The following is an 8969-nucleotide window of genomic DNA, read 5'->3' on the forward strand; positions in this document are numbered from 1 at the left end:
GGTTTGGCGGTGGGAGCTTCTCAAGGCGCAGCCCGAGCCGCCGGGTCACGTCTGAGCATCCCCCCGGGCAGGGCAGTCCCTCACCCATCCGGGGCAGGAACGCAGCTGAACGGAGCAAAGTGCAATCTTTTAATGCATCCCTTCGGGAATGGTGAGGTTTGCAGTTTTTCCTGTTAGAAGTTTCCTCATTTAGTATTCAGACCTCAGAGTTTCCTCCGTTTTTCTCTTAGCTTTGCTTTGTTGGGGATGTTTTGGTTTGGGTTTGCACTATTGTGTTCTCCTCTTGCTTCTTGTCTCTCCTTTTCCCCCCACCCTCTTATTTTTTCTAACTAGGGCAGCGTAAATGTTTCTGCTCTCTCTGCCCGTTCTGTAATGTTGGCCTCTTATGCAAATCCCCCTTCTTGTACTTGGAAAGTCTTCTACGAACAGCCCTATCATTTTGGTTATTGAGTTTTTCTCAATAGAACAGGACTGTGAGATCCTGGTATGGATCAGCTGTTGAGCTCAAGGACTTAAGAAAAGTAGGTGGTTAAATGTCATGTTCTGTGATAATAACAACTTTGGTTTCAGTATGAGATCCATATACTTGGGCACAGACTGGGATTTTCCATAGGAAACATTCCCCTGGATAAAAGACAGCTAAGAGGTATGCAGCTTTTTAATAAAATCTTTAGAAGAGAGACACGTGATTGAAATTGATTTGAATAATTACAGTTTCCACATACGTCCAATCCACAGATCAGTGCCCAGGTTCAATGGGACGGTGGAAAATCACATCAGACTGACCTGGGCTGGCACCAGCACCATTACAGCTCCTGGAGCACGTGTGGGGAAGCACACTGACTTTTAAAAAGTTTGTAAAATGTTCTGCAGCCCAGATTTTGGTAAAAAAAATTACCTGTGCTAATGGTTGCCTAGTGAGGGATAGTCTGGGACTGTTTCTGATAATCCCAAAACTCAGACCTCTTTAGCTGAACCTTTTAAATCTGAGGCACCTAACTTTGTCAAACACCTAAAAAACAATTAATACTTTCTTTTATGTCATCCTGTGTCTTATGAAATGTTGATCCAAATTTTGCTTGACTATTATGATTCATTTAGGGTTCTTGTTAACTTTCCTACCCCATTCCTAAAGGGAAATCTTCCTTTTTCTCCACATAGCCACTGTACAGCCCAGCTGTATGATTACAGCAGGCAAGAGATGGACACAGTCCACGTGGGAGAAACCATCCTAAAGGCTTGGGGGTATCTGTTCTGAGCACCTCCCTGGGATCCATCTCTGCTTGACTAATATCTTTTGTGTTTGGAGTCAAATGTCACAGTCCCTAAGGAATTTGCCTTTGGGGTCTTTTTTGGTTTATCCTTGTTTGGCAAGGTGTGAGGATCATGGTTGTCATGCATTTGAGAAAAGATCACAGGTTTCTTTACAGATGGAGCTTTTCTACGATGTCTTGTTGTGCAGAGGCTGTAAAATGTCTAAAGTTTTCATTGGACAGAAGGGCCACTTCCCAAGGGTGGTGGAGGTATCTCTGCTGTAGTGAGTCCTGACTGCTGCTCTCCTCTCCTTTCTGCTCCCTCTGGACAAGAACAGCAGCTCATGAGCAGCCAGCAAATGCAGTAAAATGGTTTCTGAAGTGATTTATGAATGGCTGCTAGTTCTCCAGTGTGACGGTTTGATGTAGAAGAACAGCAGTCACTGGTGAGGAGTGTAATTTCCCCAGCAGCTCTGTGCTCTCCACCCCAGCCCAGCAGCAGCTCCAGCTGGAGCTGTCGGAGCAGGAAGCGGGGAGAGGTACAAGGCTGTCACTGGAGTGGATGTGCTCTGACCACAGCACAGGGTCTTAGGAAATGACAAAAGGACTTAAGAGTCCTCAGAGCACCAGCTCAACACTGACACTCTGGGATCAATAACAGTGACATTGGAAAGTTCTTAATAAATCGGATTATAATCAAGGACTTGGGGAAAAAACCAGTCCCTTTGAGTACCTCTAGTGTCAGTGTGGCTGGCTGTGATAGTGGAAGTGCAAGTCACCTGACAAGGGTGACAGCAGTGTGGTGTAAGTCACATCAAAGAGGAGAAGGAATGACAAAGTGAGGGCATGTGGCCTTGGGGCATCATCGGAGCATCAACTCCTTATCCACAGAGGGTGGCAGAGTCCTAAAAATGGCTTAAATAGCTTTGAGGGTGCGACAGAAACACTGACAGGATGGTGAGGCTGACACTGAGCAAATAAGCATTAGCAGTCAGAGTACCTTACAAAATGGATGAGGGAAAGTTGCTGAAAACAAACTCAAGGGACAGAAAATTTGCTATTGTGGCTTTTGCCTGCTTTTGGGATGAACAATCTTGTACCATGCTTTCATCAGGATAGGGAAGGACAGCTGGGGAATCATTTTAAGTTATGTGGAGAGAGATGGAAAGAGTTATGTTCCTTCTGCTGTAGAAGGATGTTGGTTGACCGGCTACAACAGCCCTCCCTGCACTGGGGTGAGTTTTTGTTTCACTATCAGGGTTTACACAAACACTCCTGGCAACCTGCAGGACAGTGCTCGAGGGAGCTGGAGCAGGGATCACAGGGCATGGTGGAGAGAAAACCTGTACTTAGAGAAGGCAAATAGGGTTTGGGAATAACTGGATAAAAATGCAAGAAAACTAACAGGTGTACCCAATTCTCAGCTGCCTGTCTGGAAACTTCATACAGAAATGAGAGGCAAAGTCACATCTGGAGAGAAGTCTACTCCATTACTTTAAAATAGACCAGAATGGATGCATTAGCAATATGATAATATCTTCAGAGTAAATTCTTCCCTTGCCTGTATTCCTCAGTGGGTCACCTCTTCCTTATATTCTGTTTCCTCATTTCTCTTATTTTGTCCTTGAAGGAAATGCTCCTCATGTGTGAACACAGCTGGCTTTAGTAGGGCTGTGAGGAGGCAGAGTTTGCCTTTGAGTTCTTCCCTCACACAGGAAAGGAAAACTGGCTCCTCAGAGACATCGTGGATGATGTTGGCAGTATTAACTTGTTTCTGGCCATGGTACATGGTTTTAATTATGCTTTTTTACTTGTCTGCCTTATGAAAGCCTATCCAAATGCTCTGGGTTTTTTTTTATTTTTAGAAATGTCACCATAGATAAATGAACATCAGCCGTCCTGAGTACAAATAGTTTGCTCAAAAATCCAACATGTTTCGGTGTCTTTTGGCAATATATCACGATGCCTGCTGTCCAGTGAGACTTTGGTGAGCACAGGGGAGCCTTTTTCCCTTCTGTTTGTTTGATCTGGCTTATTTAACTGCTGGTCATTCAGCCTTACTTAGTTTTGCCCTCCTTGGCTTTTTGTGACCGTTAGAATTGGAATAATTACTGTGAGGTTTTTTCCTTGCTTTTAAACATTTATAGCATCCACTTAGGAAAAAAATATGGTCAAATGTGTTCTGTTCTAATCTTCCGCTACCACAATAAAAATTAATCCACTTCTAGCACTTGGAGGGCAGGAGGCAAAGCTGCAATATTGGTTTGGGATTAGCCATTCCTGTCAGCCAGCCCATCTGTGTTATGACCTTTGCTTGTTGTCCAGTGGGATTTCACTTTTGAGGAAGTTTTGGTTTTAATTTTTTTTTAATGTGCATAAACAGGAGAAGAGAGACACAGGACAGGCTCACAGGGTGTGGTTTTGTCATGGTTTTGGTTGCTGTCACTGATTCAGCAGTCTGGGTGTCTCTGGTAAATCAATCAAGACTTTACACCCGGGTTCACCATGCTTGTTGCTGGAGTACAGCCTCCTTTCTTGGCCTGGACTGCAGCAGGGATGGAAATGTAAAAAAGAATTGTTGCCCCTATTACCCATTTTTAAACTGACAGACAAAGTTCAGGGACAGTGCAGGTCTCTGAAGAGCCATTTCTTCTGCTTTTCAAAAGTACGTGGAGGGAAGGTTTTAAGTCTTGGAGGGCTGTTGCTTTCCTGTAAAGAGGGGATTACACCAAATTTAGCAAAGTTGAAGCTCTCATTTTACTTATTATTTCAGGAGAATTTGCAAAGCCTATCCAGAACGCTTGTTACCCTACTGTAGGCTTTATATTACAGCAGACTTCACTTCCCAAGAGGAGACAAAGTCTGTGCTTCCAAAAATCCTTGGCCTTGCATTTTTGCAGTCAGAGCATCAGTGGTTCAGATGATGTTTTGGATAAAATCGGAAAGGTGCCTGGAAGGGTCAGACTGGCATGTGGAGCCCCTTGATAGAACAAAAATTTCCACACCTCCTTGTGTTCTGCACTTGCAATGGTGTCCACACAGGCAGGCGTGCAAGGGCCTCCAGGAAGGGCTGAGGGAAAGTGCAAGTGCTGCAGGTACCTGAAAGCCAAGACCACGGTGTGCTGATAATTTTGCCTGCTTTGTTTCACTTGTATCCTTTGTTAACAAAGAGCAGTCTAGAGGGAAATAGTCTATTATTAATATTTAATTTCCTCCTATTACTGTAAGCAGATGACCTAAAAGATCATTTAGACAGCAGCCAATAATAAAGCAAATAGAGGAATCAGAAAATGTATGTCTTGGTTAGGTGGGTGATGCCTCCTTCCTCCTCTTTCCTGCCCCACCCTGCCACAGCTCTTCATCCTTCCATGGGAGGCAGGGCTGAGGATGCTCCCTACAACTGTGTGTGAGCAGTCAGGGACCCAGGGAAGCTGCTCTATGTGAAGTATTCATAAAATACTGAACTTCAGAAAGGAAACCCTTGAGAAACACAGAGAAGTGCTTCTGCTCCCTTCCCTATCGTTCTCCCCAAAGGACACCTATTTTCATTATGTTTTACAGCCCCAGTTGTTTTGCAAAATTGTGTACTGCCTGTGAGCACATCGGCTCCTTTATCATGACTTGATTCTCTGAAGTGGCAGGGAGAGAAAAGATTTCTTGGAGTTTTTGATTTAAAAGATAGGGAGATTCTCTTTGAACTGAAGGCATTTCAAAGAGAGGATAAAAACTGACAAGCATCTCCCCCTCCAGGCTTTGGAAAGTAGGAAACAAATTATTTAGCAGCACCAATTTTTCTGCTTACGGCCATTCGTGAATTCAAGGATGTCCCCTAAGGGAATTAGGTACTCTGCATGTGGCTGGTACCTGGGAAGGGCCATGTAGTCAAAAGGAGATGCAAGATTGTGATCTGTGGAATGAGCCTTGATGAACACCCCCCCATAGGCCCATGAGCTGCCTCTCCTGCCCCATCCTAGAGCAGACACAGAAACCAACCTCTCTGGAGCCTGGGGAAGCTGCTGTCTGTCACCTACGTGCCCACAGACTGTCTTGGGTGCCCTAAGGGCTGCTGATCATCTGGAGATTTTGCTAATATGTGAGAGGAGCTGTCAAACTGAAGTGTCACAGGCACTGTGAGCCTGGCAGGCACAGAGGGTGCGTCTGCTCTGTACCAGCTGGCAGAGCCTGGGCAGCCAAAACCTCCCAGAGCAGGATGGACTCAGCCCGGAGGGGCCGAGAGCAGGAGATGGGCTTGTCTGAGGTGGGTGATTTGAACCAAGCAGTGGCCAAGGGCTCAGCTTGTTCCTTTTGGCACTCAGGAGAGAGAAGGGGCAACACCTTCATTCAAAGTCAACTGGAGATGCCAAACTAAAGCTTGCTTAGGTTCTGCTGGTGAATTGCTTCATGGGAACGTGCTGTGCAGATGCTTTATTGAATTTTCAAGGAGGAGTTTCTCATTGGGACTGAAATATGAGAGAGAACAGAGTGTTCCAAGTCACTACAAATGAACAGAACACCAGCTTTACAGGTTTGTGAATGACAAAAAAGGTTTATTTAATAATGGGGGAAAGGCCGGAACATAGCCCGGGGTATCAAGAAGGAATTAACAACATAAAACAAGGGCTTATAAAGAAATACTAATTGTAGCTGTCCACCCTGTTGGGTGATACAGGTTATTTTTCTTAGGTTTCAAGAAGCTTGCCATGCTGATCCCTCAAGGGCCTGAGATGTTAAATATACACTTCCCCAGTGAGTAAAGCATATTGTTAATTAATTTTTTCTTATTAGACCTGGTTGCTGAGCCTTTGGGTCTTGCATGAAGTAGACAATTCTACAATAAATTTCATCTTGCCTCTGGATCTATGTCATCTTCTCTAGGTGGTCTCTATTTCATTTTGTCCCTGTGCAGTGGATTTCTGGCTGTATAAGCAGAAAGACGGAGCCTGTTCTTGTTTTAAAGCAAGTTGCACGTACTCCTAAAATGGAGATTTGTTGTGTCAGGTGAGCACTACAGCACTGACACTGTGAGAGAGGAATGAGGGGATGTGGGTGAGCTCAGGTTGAACATGAATCCTCTCGGGTTGTGGCACATTCTGTCAACAGCAGGTGAGGCTGGGGTTGTGTGGCCAATAATTTGTTTTTCTAATGTCAGTGGCTGCTCAGCGGTGCTGAAGCAGACACAAAATGTTGTTTTGTCGTGGCTGGGACACCTGCTCAGCTCCAGCCATTTCTCCCCTGAGATGTGCTGGCTCTGCAGAACTCTTTCCAGCCCATCTGAGAGCAGAGAGTGGAAGGACATGCTGTCCTTTTCTGGACATAACATTCCGATTGCTTCAGAATAAATGACTGGGGCTTGGGATGAAGGATCAGGCCACTGTTTGCGTAGGGAGATGGGAAGCAAGGGACTAAACAAATTCAGAGATAAAACATTCAAATTTAACATCAGGCCGTGAAACAGTTAAAGTAGAAGGTTAAAAGCTCTGTTGTGTCAGAAAACTGTGTGATGTAGTCATTAAACTTCAGATTCCAATATTGTGCTTTTTCAGGATCATGCAGAGGTGTACGAAATTTTAGCTTTGTGCTGAGCAATTAGTATGTGCAGGACCTCCACAGTGAAGTTTGTAACTTTCCTCCATGTCCTGTTGGAGTTTGAGATGAGCCATTGAAAGAGTCAGGTTAAACAAAATGCATCTAGGATTAGTATGGATTCGTGATCCTACTCAAGGAAGCACTCAAATGGGGAAGAATATCCAGTAATTTTGCTTTGATTCTCTTCACTGAGGTGTATGAGCTGTGAACATGATGGGCAAGAGCAACATAGCAGGACTTCAGGTAAATGCTCTGAGCATCAGGATTAAGGTGCCCTGTTTTCAGGCTGGCTCCTTTCAAACAGGGGTTCCTTCAGTTCTTCTGACTCCATCTCAGAGCAGCTTGTGGCAGGGGATTATATTGGGTTTATTTTCCAGAGCAGTAGTTTTGGCCTAAGTATGTCACAGTAAATTGTTACGTTTTTCTAAACTTGGCCTGGCACTGGAGTTTGGCCGTGCTCTCGTCCTGCATGGGGAGGTGTGAGCCTGTGGGAGGTGTGAGCCTGTGGGAGGTGTATGCTCCCACTCTGTGCCCAACCCTGTCCTGCTGAGGGACTCAGGGCTCACACCTGCCTCAGAGTCTCAGGCATAGCTGTCCTGCACCCCTTCTTCCTCTTCGGGGCCTGTTTTGCTCACTGCTTCCTTCGTTTGGTTATTTTTTCCTCCTACCAGCTTTTTCCTGTCTTTTTTTTCCTCCCTTCTTGCTCACCCACATGCACAAAGCATTGTTTATTTCTCATCCTGCCCCTTCTGTTCTCTCTGTTCTCTCTCCCTCCAGATCTTCTTTATTTCTACTTTATATTAATTTCAATCCCCTTCCTTGGAAGTTGGGCTGGAGGGTTAGATTTCAATATCGCTTTGAAACAAACCTGTTGGGATTTGTAATGGACAAGCAGATGCTTGCAGAGTGATGTAGGGGCATATCACTGACATCCCTGAAATCCAAGAAAGTAGAAGCCATCTTTAGGAAGTCACTGAAAAATTGGAGGTTTTGCTGTAAGAGCATAGACAATATAGAGACTTCTTGGGGTTTTTCTTCTTTAAAAAAGATTAAATGGATGATCTTTATCTTCCTCTTCATAGCTAGTTCACACACTAATCTCTTCTGTTGATTTCTTCCACCAAAACCAAACAAAACACAGAAACAAGATAGCCGAAGGTGGAGAAAAGCAAGAGTTTTGAAGCACATCCAAACCACCAAGAATCATTCACTTTCCTTTCAAATGCAGCATTAGCAATAGAGCTCTAAATCAATGAAAGGTCTAAAATTAGATTATATTCCTGAGATCAGATGTGAATCACAAGTTAATCATATTTTCTTTTATTATCACTGTCTTTACCCTTTTATTTTATCCTGAGAAATTAGGTTTCTGACTTGAAAACAGTGAACTGTGAAGGCATCAAACCCTGATGGATCAGACCACGCCAGATCACCCATGGATGGGGCCCAAAAATCTTGTGTTTTGGAGGTTCATGTTGCATCCAAAACTGAGCTTGGTGATTTATCCGTTAGTGCTGTGTTCCTCTGTCTTCCAGCCCTCTGATGTATCAAGCTGTTTCTTAAATTTATGAGAAAATATTATTGCTAAAGCTTACTAAATAAGGTTTTAAACCCACTCTGGAAGTGACAGGCGAGGATAGCAAGCAATTATCTCTTTACTGTGGCACAAAGGTCAGGGAACTGTTCTCCCCTCTGTATTTTTAGCTGAGGCTGTGGTGAAATGCACCCATATCTGAAGCAGAGGTATGAGGTGACCTGCAAGGGCGTGCAGGTGACGTGTATCTGCTCGTATGAAACGCAGCTGCAGGACTGTTTCCTCACAAGCAGCACCAGCTTTACTCCCAGAGCTGTGTGCATGACACTGCAGGAACTCAAATGTAGCCCTGAGACATGACACTGGCATCCTGCCTATGTGTGTATTTCTGGGAGAGGTGTGTTTTGGTGGACATGTTTTTGTCTGCCTGTAGGTGAAGAATGATGCTGTCCTGGATGCAGCAAACACTATGGACAGTGCAGGTATAATGAACAAATAGTTTGCTTATAGGATACAGATTTACATGAGCAAAAAGAATGGAGTTGCAGGAGGGAAGCCTGCAGAGACCCTTGCAAAGAGTGTGCATGGTCAGCAGG

The 8969-nt window shown here is 44.5% G+C and overlaps 1 protein-coding gene across 3 annotated transcripts in view; it reads left to right on the top strand.

Moving 5' to 3' along the window:
• Positions 1-8969, top strand: part of ADORA2A (adenosine A2a receptor) — a 25463-nt gene that overhangs the window by 6144 nt on the left and 10350 nt on the right. Inside the window, exon 1 of one of the 3 annotated variants that reach the window (XM_017732249.1) lies at positions 24-151. The exons of the other annotated variants lie outside the window; for them this stretch is intronic. The gene's annotated coding sequence lies outside the window, so the exon portion shown is untranslated. Of the gene's footprint in view, positions 1-23; positions 152-8969 lie in introns of those variants that run through there. 3 annotated transcript variants of the gene reach the window in all.

Source organism: Corvus brachyrhynchos, unplaced genomic scaffold, assembly GCF_000691975.1.
Source record: "Corvus brachyrhynchos isolate BGI_N302 unplaced genomic scaffold, ASM69197v1 scaffold864, whole genome shotgun sequence".
Classification (NCBI taxonomy): Eukaryota; Metazoa; Chordata; class Aves; order Passeriformes; family Corvidae; genus Corvus; species Corvus brachyrhynchos.